Source organism: Lytechinus variegatus, chromosome 8 (genome assembly GCF_018143015.1).
Source record: "Lytechinus variegatus isolate NC3 chromosome 8, Lvar_3.0, whole genome shotgun sequence".
NCBI classification, from domain to species: Eukaryota; Metazoa; Echinodermata; class Echinoidea; order Temnopleuroida; family Toxopneustidae; genus Lytechinus; species Lytechinus variegatus.
The window spans coordinates 31713175-31734864 of NC_054747.1; the positions used below are offsets into that span (position 1 = coordinate 31713175).

Below are 21690 nucleotides of genomic sequence, written 5' to 3' on the forward strand. Positions count from 1 at the left end.
CCAGCCCTCGACGCCCGTGCAGATTCGCAAACAATATCAAGAGTATGTCTACTTGCAAGGGCGGAAATCTCTCCCCAAAGGTAGGGGGACCAGGGGCTGGAAAATTTGACAAGCAAAAAAAAAAAAAAAAAAAAGAAGGTTTATCACCCTCTAAAGAAGGTCATCTTGACCAAAAGAAATTTGACAAGCAAACAAGCAAAAAAAAGGGGGGGCATCCCAAAAGTAAGATCGTCTTCCAAAATACATGTGGTCAATTCCAGCGTAACGGACATGACGTTCAGACAAATTTTTGTAATTCAAATATTTATACAGTAGAATTAGCAGTCTTTTGATAATTGTTACTAAGCTTATCAGACATATTTAAGTATCAGTTTACATGTAAAAGTACACATAGAATTTCAAATCATTTCGTTGAACAGTTGCGGAGAAATTGCACTCTTTGTGAGCGTAACGGACATGACACTAAATGGACGAAGCATTTTTACCTATTGCTTATCAAAATTCCTGTGAATTCTTACATTGCATGCACCTGACATTGGTGTTAATTTAACCTTAAGATCATGCTCTATCCATAAAATGGTGTTTAACAAAAGTTTTGCAGTGCATTCTGTATTCCTAGATCAAAATGTTGCGTAACGGACATGACACACGAAGCGTAACGGCCATGACAGTTTTGTCCACTTTTTGTAAGCGAATATAATTATTTTATTACAAGATATGGTACAAGTCTAATTGTTTACATGTTAAGGCTAGAGGTTAGAGACACATATCATAACTGGTAATCTGTAATATCTCCTATTATTTTGCAATTTGAGAGAGGGTCTTTTGGTACAATATTTATAAAACAAAAAAATGTTTAGAAAAATTAATTTTACACCGGTTAACAACAGTTAATGGGTATTTTCCAGTTACTACCATCCACCACACCTAATTAAAGGAGAAAAAGTTGATAGAAAAGATTATTTTTTATTCATGCCCTAATATTTGATAATATACTAGCGTAACGGACATGACACCCTTACGAAGTGAACTTCATCAGCACTTCTTAGTTTGAAAATGAAAGAAATGAATTTTATGTAACAGCAAAGTACCTTTACTAACACTCTAATGAAAAATATGTAGATATTATTAGCAGGTATCATTGAATTCATAGCTATAGCCTAAAGTGATAATTTTATATTGAATACAATGTTTATTGTACCACTACGACACACTGAGAAGACCAAATATAATTTTTTGTGAGAAAAAAACAAAATTTACCAGACCTGTATTATCTGTATAAATCCAAGAAGATGATAAAGAACATCTACTAGTATTAATGTCAGTTTTAAGATTACAAAAAATGGTATTAAAATATAATAGCAGTACCTGGAAACCAGTCTTTCATTATCGATTATGTATGAGTTGAAAGGTAATCGGAATGTTTGTAAATAGCTTCTGAGATTTTTTTTTCATTCAAAATAACTATCATCCTGAGTATAATCATCCTTTCATCAAATCTTGGATGTTCTAAATCTTACAATCTTGCTTGCTGACAAATGTGGCTGTATCTAATTTTGTTGTATTGTCCGCGCTGCTTGTGTACAATTGAAGATACATCATTCAAATCGTGATTATGGCTGACCAAAATACTATGATGACATAATTTATTGATCGTGCCACATTCTTTCCACGGCCCCTTTGCTTTGTGATACTGCAAAGAAGTGCCACTGTAGATTCATGGATTCATAGAGCTACATCATGAAACACAGATATCCGAATACAAACTTGCTTTTAAATGTGATCCCATGCCATCACTGAAGAAGTACAGGTTGGTGAAAGTCAGATACTTTGAAGTAATATCATCAATGATCATGAATTCACAAGTTGGAGTTTTATCATGCTCCAAACTGTCAGTGCAAGAACCTAAGATAATCAAATGTTTGTTCAAACACGAATGATGCAGATTGTGATCTGAGTATGTTGCCAGATCTAGCTGCATCTTATCCTAGTATTATGTACATGTAACATGTCCTGCATACCGTTAATTCTCAGAAAAATCTACCAGAACAAGAGCTGAACTTTCATCATTCACCAACTTCTAAAAATAGCTTGAATGACATGCAGATTCTAAGGAAATATTACATGTACATTCAGCTATCCTCAAACAGTTGAGACTAACCTCAGTCTGTGACACTGAGCCTAAATTGTAAATGCTGCCATTTGCCATATATAAGGCGTCATGTCCGTTACGCAAATTGTCATGTCCGTTACGCCATTTTTATGAAAATGAGAAGTGGGAAGGGAAAATGATTGCTACACATGGTAGGGGGTTTAATTCTAACATAGAATCTGAATCTGCAGTACCTTTAGACAAATTTCCTGTAAGCTGTGAAAACTTTAAGTGAAAAACCTAATGGACATGACACTGATAATGGTAAAGAAATCACACAAATCTGAAGACAGATTTCTGTAAAATTGATGAATGGCATATAATTTAACAATTATTTTCTGTTGATTTAAACATTAATCAACTATTCAAAAGTTAAAAGAGACCTCTGGGACATTGTTTGCTTTTAGTAGAGACAGGAAAGATGAATTGTTTAACAAGTGGAATGCCTCTGGCCGTCTCACCTGCATCACGCGTATAGCAGCAGTGCTGACTTTGAAAACTACTTAACTCGCACAAGATGTTCAGTGATACATGGTTACTCTTATGTCCTCTTTTTATGAACTAGACCAATAAACTTACAGAGATATGATGGTTATTCAACAAAAAACCCCAACATGGCCAAAGTTCATTGACTTTACATGACCTTTGACCTTGATCATGTGACCTGAAACTCGAACAGGATGTTCAGTGATACTTGATTACTCTTATGTACAAGTTTCATGAATCAGATCCATAAACTTTCAAAGTTATGATGGTAATTCAACAGATACACCCAATTCGGCTAAAGTTCATTGACCTTTGACCTTGGACATGTGACCTGAAACACGCACAGGATGTTCAGTGATACTTGATTACTCTAATGTCCAAGTTTAATGAACTAGACCAATAAACTTTCAAAGTTATGATGGTAATTCAACAGATACCCCCGATTCGGCCAAAGTTCATTGACCCTAAATGACCTTTGACCTTAATCATGAGACCTGAAACTTGCACAAAATGTTCAGTGATGCTTGATTACTATTATGTCCAAGTTTCATGAATCAGATCCATAAACTTTCAAAGTTATGATGGGAATTCAACAGATATCCCCAATTCGGCCAAAGTTCATTGACCCTAAATGACCTTTGACCTTGATCATGTGACCTAAAACTTGCACAAAATGTTCAGTGATGCTTGATTACTATTATGTCCAAGTTTCATGAATCAGATCCATAAACTTTCAAAGTTATGATGGGAATTCAACAGATATCCCCAATTCGGCCAAAGTTCATTGACCCTAAATGACCTTTGACCATGGTCATGTGACGTGAAACTCATGCAGGATGTTCAGTGATACTTGATTAACCTTATGTCCAAGTTTCATGAACTAGGTCCATATATTTTCTAAGTTATGATGACATTTCAAAAACTTAACCTCAGGTTAAGATTTCGATGTTGATTCCTCCAACATGGTCTAAGTTCATTGACCCTAAATGACCTTTGACCTTGGTCATGTGACATGAAACTCTACTAGGATGTTCAGTAATACTTGATTAACCTTATGGCCAAGTTTTATTAACTAGGTCCATATACTTTCTAAGTTATGATGTCATTTCAAAAACTTAACCTCAGGTTAAGATTTGATGTTGACGCCGCCGCCGCCGCCGTCGGAAAAGCGGCGCCTATAGTCTCACTCTGCTTCGCAGGTGAGACAAAAATACATGTAGCCACATTTTTTACATTTTGCAATATACTAGGGTCATTCCACGCCAAATCAACCAATTTTCAGACAATTTGTCACCCGACCCCCTTCGATTTTCTTTAAACGCGCACCAAATGTTCCCCCAAGTGTCTGACGGAAAAATCTGAAATATTTTGCCCCAAGGTCAAATGGTTGCTAAGATACGGCCTCCCTTAGCAACCAATGCGTGGACAAACAACCAAGTTTTAAAAAAATTTACTATTTTTGATTGACTGCTGCAACCAAGTTTGATAAGGTAGAGTGCTTATTTTCTGGAAATTGGAAGAACTTTTTTGTCTTAACATGCACAGTATATTACGGCACGGATCTGACCAGCCGTTATTGCGCACGGAGTCGCCGAAAATGGTATTAAGCGTCCAAGTCAGTGATTTTGGGTGCACGTTTGGAAGCTCATAACTTCCAAATTCAATTAGCTTAGAGCCCAATATTATGCATACTTGAAGACTATCACTTGCTCAACAGACCTACAAAAAATTGGCCCAAACGTGCACATCGTTTTCTTGTAGGGCGCCCTCAAAGTTGGATTTTTTCTAAAAGTTGCCAAGTTCAAGGTCACGGATCACCCCTAGTCCCATCGAGGAGCAACACCAATTTCTGTATATTGATAGACAATTACCTATATTTTCATGGGATACTTAAAATTTTTTGTGACCGAAATGTTAAATAGCTGGTTTACGTATTCGAAAATGGTCGTAAACACCCCCAAACCAATGTAAAACGATTCATACAGTTTATCAGCATATTTCAAATTGCAATAAATCAAAAATGAAAAGCCAACAAATACTGGTATTGTCTGTAATGGTAGTCTGTAATTAGTACTAAAAGGATATGCATCACAAATAGTTTGACTAATTATCAATGACCTTTAAAAATACAGACTCTGAAAATCATTAAAAACAATAAATGAGGTCGATTTTCTGTGATTATAGGGCGCTAAACTGTATCGCACTTTCACTTGTGTGTCATTTCAACATAAATTATTATTTTAAGCTGATAATTGCCAATCTTGTTCCTTTTAGGTTCTATTTCAATATCCAAATAACAAACAAAGCAAAATCTATACCTTTTGACCTTGATCTAAAAATAGCTGAAAATGCCTTAAATTAGCATATGGGCAATTCCACATGGGAGAGGGTAAAAACAGTAAAATTCAAAATTAATAATATGCATCTGAATGTGAATGTCCTTTTTACACAAAACCTTATATTTTAAGGAACTGAAAACCTTTTTCAAATATCTGTTACGGTTTTTGCGGAGCAATCTTTTGAATTTGATGACCATTTTCAATTAGAGAACATGTATTTTACATTATTTTGGATAAATTTGAGAACTAAAAATATGAAAATACTTACCATGATTTTCTTATTTACGAGATAACTGGATATACCCATTTGATTTGCTAGTTCATTACGATGAACCTGCGTGCCGAATATAGAGTACACAATTTTTCCTGCGCGCGCGCTGCATCTCCCTACCAACGCACTATCCCAAGATCGTCGCGCAATTTGGCGTCCATTTCCTCTCATGAGCCTGCGGGCAAGACATGTTGTCACACAAGGCGAGGGGTAGGAGGGAGGGTTCAAATGGGTATATCCAGTTATCTCGTAAATAAGAAAATCATGGTAAGTATTTTCATAATTTACATCAATAACTGGGATATACCCATTTGATTTGCTAGACCAACACGGATTCAACGTGAAGGGAGGCATGTCTAGACTAAGAAGTGCGTTAAAATAGGGAGATGAAGACACAAAGGCCGTTGCCTTACGGACAGGGGAGGCGATAAAGCCTCATGTGAAGAAGTCCTTAAGAGCAAGGAGTGAAGGAAAGAGGGGCGTCAATAGACGGACCTCGAGAAGTCGTGAACGACGATTCCAAGAAAGAGCCCAAGAAGAATGATACTAAGTATCATGGGCCCTCGGCCTAGTGTCAGGAGAACAACATCACCAGCTGACTAGAGCGTAAAATTCGGAATTTGTTGAAATTTTCAACAAGAAACGTGATTGGAAAACTGTAGCTTTAAGGCTCAGTAAGTGATCCATCGAACAATCTGAGAAGGCGAGAGATCTCAGAAGCTTCCGCGTGGGAGAAAGCGCCCAGAATTCGATATCCGTCTCAAATGCGTGAGGGCAGACATCTGCAGAATTCTGATAGAGAGCTGTGGCAGAAAGTTACTAGCGGTCCGAAGGGGACTAGGAACGACGGAGAGTAGGGATTTAAGAAGAAAACCACTCGTAAGGCAGTCAAGGGTCGAGAAAGCGACTGAGTGTCATCCTTTTAATAAGAAATACCGCGGACCTGCTGCCTATGTAGAATAAAGCAGTCTGGTTAAAATAGCTCAACCGGGCGTGTCAGAGAAACAGCGCGGTACACATCACGACAAAAGTGTGATAGACCGAGTGATCGAGAGAGAACTCAGGATCCCCTTTCTCCCGTACTGATCGAAGCACCCATCTGAGGGTGCAGTGCCCGCGGTGGAAGAGGTGGCTTGGCTCAAGCCACCATTGCTGAGAGAGCCCGTGAGGCTAGGCTGCGATGGATGACCGCCGGGCGGGGGAATCCCTAGCAGAAGCAAGTGTACGCCAGAGGGAGCTGGCGAAAAGTCTCTGTCATGATCCTACGTGAAGGCGACAATCAAGAGATGTTCTAACGAACAGACATCGCCAGATATGATACCTCAACAGTACGTTCCCAACGGAATCGAATGAGGTAGCAACGGCCCTGTCCTATCAAGTTAGGGACGGAAACTGGCTAAGAGTGTCGATGTCCTCGCTTGAAGAAACAAGCGAAGGAGGAGGGAGACTTGAGGAAAATAAACACAAAAATTTCCATCAGTCTGCGGTGAGAACCAGTTGTTTATGAAAACAGCCACAAGGCCTGGTCTCTCAGGTGATCGTAAGAGCAAGCACCGCCGGCGCCGGTTGCGGCAGCGTGGAACAGTCCGATATCGGAGAATAAGGAGTTCCAAAAAGCTGCGGGGGGCGGCAAAAATGACGCCCTAAGCAGTGGGGGATGAGCATCTAAGTTTCTAAAAGAAGAACTCCAGTGAAGTAAATCACTTACATGGAGAGACTCATCCGCAGTCGGCCCGAGAAAAAGCGGGTCGTAGTGATTGTGGTTAGGTAGGCATAAGCATACATGCATCCACGGTTACATCATCCTCGGTCGTGCGGTGACCATGGCCACATGCATTGCATGGAGGGAGGATGAAAGCAGCATGCGAGGCGACTCGAGTGTGCCGAGTGAAAAAGCTTCTAAATAAGAAGACGATTCGACAAATGGGCACGGTAAGACATCCACCGTAGACCACTCCACACAAGGAGGAAACGGCGGAGACGCCCGCAAGCTTGACCCACATAGAGAGCAGTCTATAACATAGACTGTTAGAGCTCGACCGATGGTCTGAAGGCGTACTGTTTGGTGTAAACTCGCCGACCCGGTACGGTGGGTGTGCCCAGAAAATAGGCATAGAATGCCGACAGAGAAGTCTGGGGCTTTAAACAAGCTTGAACGCACGTACATAGCCAATAATCTCATGAGATGTACGGCGGTTTCTTTCCTCCGAGATGATGCTTACCCGACCGGGAAGGACTCGGGGAACAGCTGTGAATGTCAACAGGAGGGATATCTAGCATATGAAAAGCTGATTCCCTCCAGGTATTCGGTGCGGGTGCTTTCGGCGGTGTCCGGCTGGACGACCGGTGATGGCAGCTCGGGCAGGGCTCGAACGAGCCGCCCGAATACGAGACAATAGGTTAACATAACCATAATGCACCGGGTGGTGAAGGCGTAGCGATTACTAAGCACAGGAGAACTTTAAATCGCCGTGACATTCAGATCCGATATACATACTCATAAGTTCGGAGAGCTATGAGGTAGTGAGACATACCGCTGAGCGGTGATGGTGCTCATATCGGAGTCGCCCTCTCTTCAGCGGCGATCGCTGGAGGACGGGTGTCTGTACTAGCCCTGACTCTGGCCTTGCAAGGGTAGGAGCTAAGTAAGACAGGGCACCCTTACTTTCGAATAGAAAGTGAGGTTCAGGCCAGAAACCGACGGTCCCGTCGCCTGGGCGGACGGACCGCGGACGTGATAGGTTGCCCCCTCAAAGCAGCCAAACATTCTCACGAGAGAAGTGCGGCATGCGGTATGTAAGAGATTCTTACCTCCAATCTACGGGCCCGCTTAGGGGGTAGAATGGAGAGAGTTACCGCTGAAGGAGTCGTCGCCGTACGTGGGCTTGACGTAGAGGGCGAATTCGGGAGTACCTGCATAAAAAGGGGAATACCCATGCAGGTAACTCGCCGATGGCTCCCCGGAGTGCGGGTTGGCGAGAGAAGTCTCAATCCGCTCAATACCCGACGCCAGCAATAAGACCGCGGCGGTCTTATAATGACGGAGAACACGAGGATAAGAACCCGTAATGCTCGGGGACGCATAGATGCAGCCTGAACGGATGCAAAGTCCAGCCGTCGGTCACCGAGAGCTTGCCGACATATTGATGCTTGAAAGCCGTATGTCGGAAGCACCTGCATAGAAACGGGGGTCACCGTGTAGGTGAACAGCGTTTCAATAAATGCCCGGTGTGAGAGGACAGGTGATTGCTTGAGCCGCACAGTGCTTAGCAAGGCGGCTGAAGCTGATATGAAGCGTGGGTGAATTACCCGCACTGCTCATGGGAGTATGTGCGACGCCTGACCCACAAATATCGGGAGTCTGGTGACATAATGGAGGGCGATGCCCGTATGTCGATAACACCTGTGTATTAGCGGGGATTTCCCTTGCAGGTGCGTGAGCCGGCGAATCATGAAATCGCCGGTGACTCTCCGAGGTGCAAGATGGCGAATGTCTGCTTAACCTGCCCGGTGCTCGACACGGCGGTTTTAGCTGACAGGGAGCATGAGGATAAAGATCCGTGATGCTCGAGGGCGTTCTGTTGTAACATGAAGTTACGACGCCTGGCCATCGGCACAAGAATCAGAAAGAAAGGTCTGCCCGCAAAGTGGGATTAGCGACCTAGACTTTCTTCTTGTTATTCCTCTTCTGTGCGGCCCCCGCCGGGGGGCAGAAGAGGGAACAATCATCGGGAGTCTGGCGACATAGTGGCGGGCGACGCCCGTATGTCGATAGCACCTGTGTATTAGCGGGGATTTCCCTTGCAGGTGCGTGGGCCGGCGAATCATATTGCCGGTGACTCTCCGAGGTGCGAGACGGCGACTGTCTGCTTGACCTGCCTGGTGCTCGACACGGCGGTTTTAGCTGACAGAGAGCATTAGGATGAAGATCCGTGGTGCTCGAGGGCGTTCTGTTGTAACATGAAGTTACGACGCCTGGCCGTCGGCACAAGAATCAGAAGGGAAGGTCTACCCGCACAGCGGGGTTAGCGACCTAGAAATTCTTCTTCTTCCTCTTCTATGCGGCCCCCGCAGGGGGCAGAAGAGGGTATAATGATCGGGAGTCTGGTGACATAATGGCGGGCGACGCCCGTATGTCGATAGCACCTGTGTATTAGCGGGAATTTCCCTTGCAGGTGCGTGAGCCGGCGAAACATGATATTGCCGGTGACTCTCCGAGGTGTGTTGGATGGCCGGTGTCTGCTTGATCCGCTCGGTTGGTAGTACCGTCGGCTGAAACAGGCAAGCCTGGGGGTAAAAACCCGCAGTGCTGGAGGGCACTCTAGATTAGCTTGAGAAGCTGAGAGGCCTGGCCATCAAAAGAATCAGAGGACAGACCGCCCGACGGAGCGGGGCTTATGTCTGTGGTTCTCCTCTTCTTCTTTTCTTCTTCTTCGGTTGCTCCGGCGCCGGAGCGGAAGAAGGGACAAGAGGCTGGGCTGCGCCTGTCTTCCTCTCCTTAGCTCTCCCACGGGGAGAGCTAGCCGAGCGAGAGGAGGCGTCGGCCGAATCTGACGGCGTCAGATTGAATTGAGAGTCCGACACGGTCGGACTCAGGTGCCTCTTCCGACTAGGGGCTGGTAGCCCTTTGCCGACGCTCCCTAGAGGGGTCTTACACGGCATCGAGCCTAGTCTTTGCCGGGTGGAGAGACCCGTGCTCTCCCCCCGGACTTTAGGTGACCCGATGGCCGGTGGGTCTGACAGCCCTAGAGGAGTCGCCGTTTTCTGTACTAGTGCGACGCTCCCCAATAAGGTTCAGGTTCCGGGACGGAAGCCTTGGCCATCACCGTGCGGGCACGTGGTCGCAAATCCACGGTTCCACCCTTATTAAGCGGGGCACGTGAACGCGCGTCCACGGTTCCACCCCTTTGAGAGCCCACGGGGCTCTGACTCTGTTCTCGCTATCTATACTACCTGTGGTGGGGGATAAGACCCCGGTGTCGGGCCCCGAAACAGCAGCCGCCTGAGGCTCTTCAGAAAGAGAGTCCGAAAGGCTCATTATTGCCGTAGGGTGATCTAGTAGTAAGATATGAAAAAAAGAGAAGCAAAGGGGGTAGGGGGGGGGTAACAAACCCCAACCCAGAAGACAAGGACCTCAAAAAGCGGACTTTTGAGAGTCAAAAACGGATCTCACAAGGATGATACAAGGTAAAATCCCAGAACAAAGGAAACAGTAATAATTAAGAATTATTAAGAGACACTGTCCCTGAAGTCCGTTAGAAAATTTAATTATTTGATTATCACAACAAGAATCTGCTTCCGCCAAAATTCTGAAAAGAAGGAAGGGGGGAAGCATCTAAAAAGAAGAAAACACTAAGTTTTTTTTTTTTTTTTTTTTGTTTTGTTGTGTCCACCTGTTCAAAAAAAAAAAATAATTTTTCTTGAGGTGAGGATCAGCTAAGGAAAAAAGGGGAGCAAGATTCCCTTTCTTTTTTTTTTTTTTATAAACAAGAAGTTTAAGAAAAAAAAAATTATAAGTCCAGAGACCGGTAGCTGACTTGAAAAGGAAGGGGGGAAAAACAAAGATAGCTTTCCCGAGAAGGAAGGCCGAGTCAAAGGCGACGAACGCTGACAGGAGACGGCTTCCTAAAAAAAAATTCTAAGTATTCTTGTGAAGGAAAGAAAATATATTTTTTTTTTTTTTTATAATTAATTGAATAATTAATCAATTAATAAACACAAGAACAAAGGATTGATTGAAACAAAAGAACAATCAACTAACTCGAAACAAGAAACAAAGAACTTGAATCGAGGCAAAGGAGCAAGTCAAGAATTAAAAGAATCAATCAATTAATTAATTAATCAATTAACCAATTAATTCAATTAATAAATACAAGAGCAAAGGATTGATTGAAACAAAAGAACAATCAACTAACTCGAAACAAGAGACAAAGAACTTGAAACGAGGCTGGAATACGACGCTCCTAACGTCCTACAGAACCTATCTGTGGAGAAATAAATCAATTAAATTCACGACGAGTCGTATAAACGAAGAAGTCAGTGAATAAAAAGAATTAAAAGGATTAAAAAGGAGCGAAGACAACGCCCGAGCAGGAAGGCGCGGAGCTATGGGGCGGAGAGGTGAAGACAACCCGCCTGTGAGAAACGTATCTTTAAAAAACAAACTCACGAAGAGGGACAAGAAACGTTAAAATAATATCACGGAAGCTCCGCGCGACGTGATAATCCTATAACAATCTTAGAAGAGAAAATAAGATTGAAATAAGGGAAGAATTGCACAATAAAGTATCCAAACGGAAAACAGAAATGCAATTTTGAGAGTGTACTTAGCTTGCGACTGCACTCGACCGCAGGCGAAAGTAAAAGAGGAAATGGACGCCAAATTGCGCGACGATCTTGGGATAGTGCGTTGGTAGGGAGATGCAGCGCGCGCGCAGGAAAAATTGTGTACTCTATATTCGGCACGCAGGTTCATCGTAATGAACTAGCAAATCAAATGGGTATATCCCAGTTATTGATGTAAATAATATTTTACAATTTTGGTTCAAAATCATCTAATGTTGTGTGTGAAGGTGTAATAATTACCAGTAGCAAATGTCGTTATCATGGGTATTTTCAAATTTCTCAGAGAAAATTTTGCAATCTACTACAAAAACGGATGTAATTCCGTTACCATGAAACTGAAAAGTTTTTCCTATGAACTAAATACTTGCTTGAATTTTATCTAATTCTGAATTCTCTGATTTCATGTGACTTGCTAAAGACTGAGCAACATTTTTTTGAAATATCATTTCTAATTCTGCTGTAACTGTGGTAACGGAATTACATGGTAACGGAATTACCATTATCATATCTTTAAGGGGTGTGCGTTAGCCAATTTTGTTCCAATGCCATATTGATATCTTAGTTGTAGATCACACAGTTATAAACATTAAAAGCCTTCTGATTAGTAATTACACTCCAAATCAGGATGAAATTATACAATTACTTGACAACAAGTCCCATTCAATATGGCCTGAGTATAACATTCAGAAAAAGGGCAAGGTAATGTACATTACATCAATAAAGTATATTGATGGAGCATACAATGTAGGTGAATGCCTTACAAAGGATTAATGGGCAATCAATTCTTGGGGAGGAGTAGAAAAATGATTATGCAGGATGATCTTAACAAAATTCTCATTCAGATTGATTTTGCAAAAAATGTCATTGCCAAATACCAGTTCTAATGAGATCCAAAATACTGGACGCACAATCACGAAGTGACCATGTTCACTGTGTGTGCCTTGGAAAAGAATGGCATTCCTTTTTTTTTGTAATTGCCTCTGATCAATTCACCCTCAACAGACTTAATGAACTTTTCAGTAAAAGAAATTCCGGGATGGCTGGGAGTATTTCTCTGCTTCAAAGAAATGGGTATAGTTTTCAGAATGGACCGCCTACTAATTTAAGCGATATCTTCTGTGTAACTGTCCTTGCAACGGAAGATTGGATATTCTTTGCAACAAGCCATGGTGAGGGACCAGACTCTGGCATTGATTGGCGAACAGTGTAGCGAGCAGTAAAAAGTAATGAGTGGAAAAGATTGAAGTGAGATCCATAATTTACAGATGTTACAAGAATCACATGCCAAAAAATCATACTAAATCTTTATACAGATGACATTTCCAAAAGTAAGGTGGATTTGACAGATATTCAAGATGCCTTAATTAGCACCAAACCAATAATGTGCTCCACCCCTACATGTATGCAATGGATGCTCAGAAACATGCAAAGTCAGCATCATCCAATAATCACTGCTTCACGGATAAAGTGAGTAACGATGATGACCCTTCAAGTGAGGATGATACACAGAATGTGAACACTTCTCTGAGAGGATGGTGATAATATTGAGACCAACAAAGTCATTAATAACAAAACATCTGAGAACAGCAACATAACTCAGTTTGAAATGGGTAGAAATATATGTACAGCATTCTGCTGTGAGAGAAATGCTAAGAGACAGTGGTAGTATTCTCATATACATCTTGATATAAAATGAAATATTTGATCTCTATTAAAATAAGTGATATAAAATCACCTAAAATTTGTTCCGTAATGGTATTCCAATAACCATTTTGTCTTTGTTTTATCTCTGTGACATAAACCTATTTTTGAACCAATTTGTAATGAGAAAGGCTGTTTTTGTAGCACTCATCTCATTCAACCAATTAAAAGCCTTTCTGCCATGAGTTTTGGCAAATGAGTGAGATGGCATTAAATCAAATTCTGTGCCTACAGGGATTTAATTGAAAAAAGGTGAACAAAAATATGAAGTCAATATCACATCATTTTGTACTTCATTTCATTTCATAAACAACATTAGTCAATAAAATTATTTGAAATATTTCTTTAATCTACAAGAATAATGTTAGAGTAGTACTCTAATGATTAAATGATTTATCATTTTCCTTTATTCTTATTTCAAAGTCTTGAGCGAATTGACCTAGAAATATTGCTGAAATTGAAAATGTATAGAGAGAATACATGTAGCCTCCACCTTATTTGCAGTTCTTTTTTTTTCTTCAAAGGAAATTTGGTGCAGGCACATCATCTGTGATGCAATGATTGGATACGTGATAAACATGTCTATATCCTACATGTAGGCACTGCTTTGTCACATATCTTTAGAGATGGAAGATAAAAATGCATCTCGGATAAAAATTTTAATATAATAAAAAAAAAATCATGGCCCAAGAAAACCAACTAATTTCATGAATATGACATAAGATCATCAAATCACAGCAGTTTCTTAGGGTCACATTTGGGAAATACATCTGTCAGGAAGATGTCCGATATTGACTTACTCAGATCTGCTATAATTGCAGTCCTCAGTGAGCTACATATAGACAGAAAATGAATCCTTACCTTTAAAAAAAATTAGATTGGTGCACTGATTAAGAACCAATTTGTTGCTTAGTTGTCCACAACATTTTTTCAAGATGTAAATGTCAACACTATTTTCATGAGGTTTCAGCATTGTTTCTTGTTTTCAAATCATTTATTGAACAACCAAATAGAAAGTTTTCAGTTTAACTGTTTTAAGATGCCAATTGTATGTGAAACTATGTTTCTTTTGAGTATTCAAATACTTTAGAATATCTTAAACTATCATCTACACAAATCTTTGACTAAATATGCAGATCTGATAACATGCTGTCCTCAGTTTTTGTAAAATTCCTAATGTGTATATGTATGGCTGTAGTCCATGTAATTCCGTTACCATGATTACTAGTGATGATTTTGGGCCTTTACATAATTCTTTCCATCAGTACAGGAGGCAAAAAGTGGCTAGTAAGTCCTAATACCCCTAAAATTGAAAATGAACTAAAATTTAATTACCACTGATCCCTAATATTTTGTAAAATCATGTTTATTCAAGGTAGAGCCACCTATTACGTAATATATACTTATATTTTATTTAATATTAGAGACGTGAAGTACTTAGATTGTGAAGTATTAGAGAAGAATGTAGAAACAAGCTTTATTGAGGCATTTCACCAGTCCTAAATGCCTAAAAATATAATTTTCCTTCCCAAATGTCAGAGGCGTAATTCCGTTACCATTATGTGTAATTCCGTTACCATGTACTTGCCCTAAAGAAAGACCAATCATCAAAATTTGTTGATGGTATTTGTGAATAAATTACTTTCAAAATAAAGTTGACATTATAATGAATTGAATCAGACATTAACTTGGAGCTAGTGTGTTGTAGATTTCAGAGAAACTTTTACTAAACTTTGGGTTGCAAAATGACTAATTTCTCTGGTAATTCCGTTACCATAGCACATATCCGTCATTCACATCTGAACGTGTGAGGGGTTTTCTAAAAATCTTGGTTCAGTATATAGCACTAGTGGCCATGCATAGTATTAGGTTCAGAAAATTTGAAAATATTGAGATATCTGAATGCTGTGAGCAAAAATAACAGCAAAATTTCTCTGATTTGTAATTCCGTTACCATGGAATTGCCCATGGGCAATTCCACATGGGAGAGGGTAAAAACAGTAAAATTCAAAATTAATAATATGCATCTGAATGTGAATGTCCTTTTTACACAAAACCTTATATTTTAAGGAACTGAAAACCTTTTTCAAATATCTGTTACGGTTTTTGCGGAGCAATCTTTTGAATTTGATGACCATTTTCAATTAGAGAACATGTATTTTACATTATTTTGGATAAATTTGATAACTAAAAAAATATTTTACAATTTTGGTTCAAAATCATCTAATGTTGTGTGTGAAGGTGTAATAATTACCAGTAGCAAATGTCGTTATCATGGGTATTTTCAAATTTCTCAGAGAAAATTTTGCAATCTACTACAAAAACGGATGTAATTCCGTTACCATGAAACTGAAAAGTTTTTCCTATGAACTAAATACTTGCTTGAATTTTATCTAATTCTGAATTCTCTGATTTCATGTGACTTGCTAAAGACTGAGCAACATTTTTTTGAAATATCATTTCTAATTCTGCTGTAACTGTGGTAACGGAATTACATGGTAACGGAATTACCATCATCATATCTTTAAAGGGGTGTGCGTTAGCCAATTTTGTTCCAATGGCATGTTGATATCTTAGTTGTAGATCACAGTTATAAACATTAAAAGCCTTCTGATTAGTAATTACACTCCAAATCAGGATGAAATTATACAATTACTTGACAACAAGTCCCATTCAATATGGCCTGAGTATAACATTCAGAAAAAGGGCAAGGTAATGTACATTAGCATCAATAAAGTATATTGATGGAGCATACAATGTAGGTGAATGCCTTACAAAGGATTAATGGGCAATCAATTCTTGGGGAGGAGTAGAAAAATGATTATGCAAGATGATCTTAACAAAATTTTCATTCAGATTGATTTTGCAAAAAATGTCATTGCCAAATACCAGTTCTAATGAGATCCAAAATACTGGACGCACAATCACAAAGTGACCATGTTCACTGTGTGTGCCTTGGAAAAGAATGGCATTCCTTTTTTTTTTGTAATTGCCTCTGATCAATTCACCCTCAACAGACTTAATGAACTTTTCAGTAAAAGAAATTCCGGGACGGCTGGGAGTATTTCTCTGCTTCAAAGAAATGGGTATAGTTTTCAGAAGGGACCGCCTACTAATTTAAGCGATATCTTCTGTGTAACTGTCCTTGCAACGGAAGATTGGATATTCTTTGCAACAAGCCATGGTGAGGGACCAGACTCTGGCATTGATTGGCGAACAGTGTAGCGAGCAGTAAAAAGTAATGAGTGGAAAAGATTGAAGTGAGATCCATAATTTACAGATGTTACAAGAATCACATGCCAAAAAATCATACTAAATCTTTATACAGATGACATTTCCAAAAGTAAGGTGGATTTGACAGATATTCAAGATGCCTTAATTAGCACCAAACCAATAATGTGCTCCACCCCTACATGTATGCAATGGATGCTCAGAAACATGCAAAGTCAGCATCATCCAATAATCACTGCTTCACGGATAAAGTGAGTAACGACGATGACCCTTCAAGTGAGGATGATACACAGAATGTGAACACTTCTCTGAGAGGATGGTGATAATATTGAGACCAACAAAGTCATTAATAACAAAACATCTGAGAACAGCAACATAACTCAGTTTGAAATGGGTAGAAATATATGTACAGCATTCTGCTGTGAGAGAAATGCTAAGAGACAGTGGTAGTATTCTCATATACATCTTGATATAAAATGAAATATTTTATCTCTATTAAAATAAGTGATATAAAATCACCTAAAATTTGTTCCGTAATGGTATTCCAATAACCATTTTGTCTTTGTTTTATCTCTGTGACATAAACCTATTTTTGAACCAATTTGTAATTAGAAAGGTTTTTTTTGTAGCACTCATCTCATTCAACCAATTAAAAGCCTTTCTGCCATGAGTTTTGGCAAATGAGTGAGATGGCATTAAATCAAATTCTGTGCCTACAGGGATTTAATTGAAAAAAAATGAACAAAAATATGAAGTCAATATCACATCATTTTGTACTTCATTTCATAAACAACATTAGTCAATAAAATTATTTGAAATATTTCTTTAATCTACAAGAATAATGTTAGAGTAGTACTCTAATGATTAAATGATTTATCATGATTAAATGATTTATCATTTTCCTTTATTCTTATTTCAAAGTCTTGAGCGAATTGACCTAGAAATATTGCTGAAATTGAAAATGTATAGAGAGAATACATGTAGCCTCCACCTTATTTGCAGTTCTTTTTTTTTCTTCAAAGGAAATTTGGTGCAGGCACATCATCTGTGATGCAATGATTGGATACGCGATAAACATGTCTATATCCTACATGTAGGCACTGCTTTGTCACATATCTTTAGAGATGGAAGATAAAAATGCATCTCGGATAAAAATTTTAATATAATAAAAAAAATCATGGCCCAAGAAAACCAACTAATTTCATGAATATGACATAAGATCATCAAATCACAGCAGTTTCTTAGGGTCACATTTGGGAAATACAATGTACATCTGTCAGGAAGATGTCCGATATTGACTTACTCAGATCTGCTATAATTGCAGTCCTCAGTGAGCTACATGTACATATAGACAGACAAGTGGAATGCCTCTGGCCGTCTCACCTGCATCACGCAGTTCAATATAGCAGCAGTGCTGACTTTGAATAATACTCTAACTCGCACAAGATGTTCAGTGATACATGGTTACTCTTATGTCCACTTTTTATGAACTAGACCAATAAACTTACAGAGATATGATGGTTATTCAACAAAAAACCCCAACATGGCCAAAGTTCATTGACCTTACATGACCTTTGACCTTGATCATGTGACCTGAAACTCGAACAGGATGTTCAGTGATACTTGATTACTCTTATGTATAAGTTTCATGAATCAGATCCATAAACTTTCAAAGTTATGATGGTAATTCAACAGATACACCCAATTCGGCCAAAGTTCATTGACCTTTGACCTTGGACATGTGACCTGAAATGCGCACAGGATGTTCAGTGATACTTGATTACTCTAATGTCCAAGTTTAATGAACTAGACCAATAAACTTTCAAAGTTATGATGGTAATTCAACAGATACCCCCGATTCGGCCAAAGTTCATTGACCCTAAATGACCTTTGACCTTAATCATGAGACCTCAAACTTGCACAAAATTTTCAGTGATGCTTGATTACTATTATGTCCAAGTTTCATGAATCAGATCCATAAACTTTCAAAGTTATGAGGGGAAATCAACAGATATCCCCAATTTGGCCAAAGTTCATTGACCCTAAATGACCTTTGACCTTGGTCATGTGACATGAACCTCATGTAGGATGTTCAGTGATACTTGATTAACCTTATGTCCAAGTTTCATGAACTAGGTCCATATATTTTCTAAGTTATGATGACATTTCAAAACTTAACCTCGGGTTAAGATTTCGATGTTGATTCCTCCAACATGGTCTAAGTTTATTGACCCTAAATGACCTTTGACCTTGGTCATGTGACATGAAACTCTAATAGGATGTTCAGTAATACTTGATTAACCTTATGGCCAAGTTTTATTAACCAGGTCCATATACTTTCTAAGTTATGACGTCATTTCAAAACTTTAACCTCAGGTTAAGATTTGATGTTGACGCCGCCGCTGTCGCCGCCGTCGGAAAAGCGGCGCCTATAGTCTCACTTTGCTTCGCAGGTGAGACAAAAATGAATCCTTACCTTTAAAAAAAATTAGATTGGTGCACTGATTAAGAACCAATTTGTTGCTTAGTTGTCCACAACATTTTTTCAAGATGTAAATGTCAACACTATTTTCATGAGGTTTCAGCATTGTTTCTTGTTTTCAAATCATTTATTGAACAACCAAATAGAAAGTTTTCAGTTTAACTGTTTTAAGATGCCAATTGTATGTGAAACTATGTTTCTTTTGAGTATTCAAATACTTTAGAATATCTTAAACTATCATCTACACAAATCTTTGACTAAATATGCAGATCTGATAACATGCTGTCCTCAGTTTTTGTAAAATTCCTAATGTGTATACGTATGGCTGTAGTCCATGTAATTCCGTTACCATGATTACTAGTGATGATTTTTGGCCTTTACATAATTCTTTCCATCAGTACAGGAGGCAAAAAGTGGCTAGTAAGTCCTAATACCCCTAAAATTGAAAATGAACTAAAATTTAATTACCACTGATCCCTAATATTTTGTAAAATCATGTTTATTCAAGGTAGAGCCACCTATTACGTAATATATACTTATATTTTATTTAATATTAGAGATGTGAAGTACTTAGATTGTGTTAAGTATTAGAGAAGAATGTAGAAACAAGCTTTATTGAGGCATTTCACCAGTCCTAAATGCCTAAAAATATAATTTTCCTTCCCAAATGTCAGAGGCGTAATTCCGTTACCATTATGTGTAATTCCGTTACCATGTACTTGCCCTAAAGAAAGACCAATCATCAAAATTTGTTGATGGTATTTGTGAATAAATTACTTTCAAAATAAAGTTGACATTATAATGAATTGAATCAGACATTAACTTGGAGCTAGTGTGTTGTAGATTTCAGAGAAACTTTTACTAAACTTTGGGTTGCAAAATGACTAATTTCTCTGGTAATTCCGTTACCATAGCACATATCCATCATTCACATCTGAACGTGTGAGGGGTTTTCTAAAAATCTTTGTTCAGTATATAGCACTAGTCTAGTGGCCATGCATAGTATTAGGTTCAGAAAATTTGAAAATATTGAGATATCTGGATGCTGTGAGCAAAAATAACAGCAAAATTTCTCTGATTTGTAATTCCGTTACCATGGAATTGCCCAGCTACCAATATTGCAAATATCAACATGATCAGGCTTATAGTCTGTAAGAAAATCAATTCTGAAACGTGTTGTAAAACTCACGGGTGTTGTGAATGTGCTAATTTTAAGCATTTTCAACTATTTTTAGGTCAAGGTCAAAAGATAAAGATGTGACTTTATGTATTATTTGGATATTAAAATACAACCTGAAAGGAACCTGATTTGCAATTATCAGCTTAAAATCATCATTTGTCTTAAAATGACACATAAGTGAAAGTCTGTGTAAATAACCTTTAACGATAGGATATTGGCAGATTAAAGATTTTGGGTGAATTTCAGCCATCTCTTCAAGGTCATTATGTTGTACAAAAAATGAATTAATAATAGATCATCCAAGTACTAATTATGGACTATCAATAGTGCAAATATTAACATGATCAGGCTTTTAGTCTGTGAGAAAATCAATTCTGAAATGTGTTGTAAAGCTCACGGGTGTTGTGAATAGCTCTATAATGAGTACTTGGATTAATTTTTGCAATTTCTAATGTATTTTTGTTTTTTGACCTTTTGTTTTTCATTGTTTTTTTCAATGAAATTTGTTGGGGACTCGTCTGTGATCATAAAAAGCATAAAATAGATACATTTAGACCAGCAAAACTAAAAATAATCATACATTTACGAATTTTGGTTGAAAACACAATTTGCATTGACTTTGTACACGAAATCACGTTTTTGAGCAATTTTCGGTCTGACATGCACTTACATAATGTTGCGTAATTTTGGAGTACCCGGGTGACGCAAAGTTGGTCTCAAAAGTTGCGCAAGACTTGAAAGTAAAAAGTCAGCAAGCGGCGCAGTCAAAAAAATTCGCACGGCGAAAATATTGCACGATTTGTTGAGGGGGAGCCTCCGAGGCCCCCCCGGCCTAGATAGGGTTATGGGACGTCGATGGACCACACAAATTGAGCTCTTTTGTTCAAAGTGCCATATCTATCTCAGGTTTATGACAATGTTTTTAGATTTGGGCTTGGAGGTTAACCAGTGATAGTGCTCACTAACAGTACTTGAATTGGACTTGATTCATTTCATTTGTTTAAGTAGTTGTGTGCAGTCACGTGTGACTTATGGGACAAGTGAATGTGACTGATGGGACCCTATCTCATTTCATGGAATTTACATTTCCTCTCGATGACTTTTTAAGTCAAACTAAATTTCAGCATGAATAAATATTCCCTAATAAGATGACACCTTTAATAATTCATGCCACTGTGTCAGAAATAAATTCAATTAAGGGCAGAAACATCTATTCATGCACTTTATTTATATAAAGGGAACATTAACCCCCCAAAAAGCTTCCTAACTTGTCATCAAGTTTTAAGAACTGTAATCAAATACGTACAAAATAATCAATAAACAATTACAATCATAAATATTTAGCAAACAGATGAAAAATGAACAATTAGAAAGAATGTACACACTTTCCATTGTGACTGATGGGACAAAATGATAGGACATATTTGTTACAGATGGGGCAAATAAATATTGCTTTTCTCTGTCTCGTACAGTATGGTAAGAAAATGACCTCTACAGTGTATA

General features: G+C 38.8%; 1 long non-coding RNA gene across 1 annotated transcript; it reads right to left on the minus strand.

Moving 5' to 3' along the window:
- Positions 1-13440: 13440 nt before the first annotated feature.
- LOC121420357 lies at positions 13441-19966 on the minus strand. Its single transcript, XR_005970746.1, has 2 exons — positions 19002-19966; positions 13441-14155 (listed from the first exon to the last, which is right to left on the minus strand). It is a non-coding gene; the product is annotated as an uncharacterized LOC121420357 (long non-coding RNA).
- Between the last annotated feature and the right edge of the window lie 1724 nt (positions 19967-21690).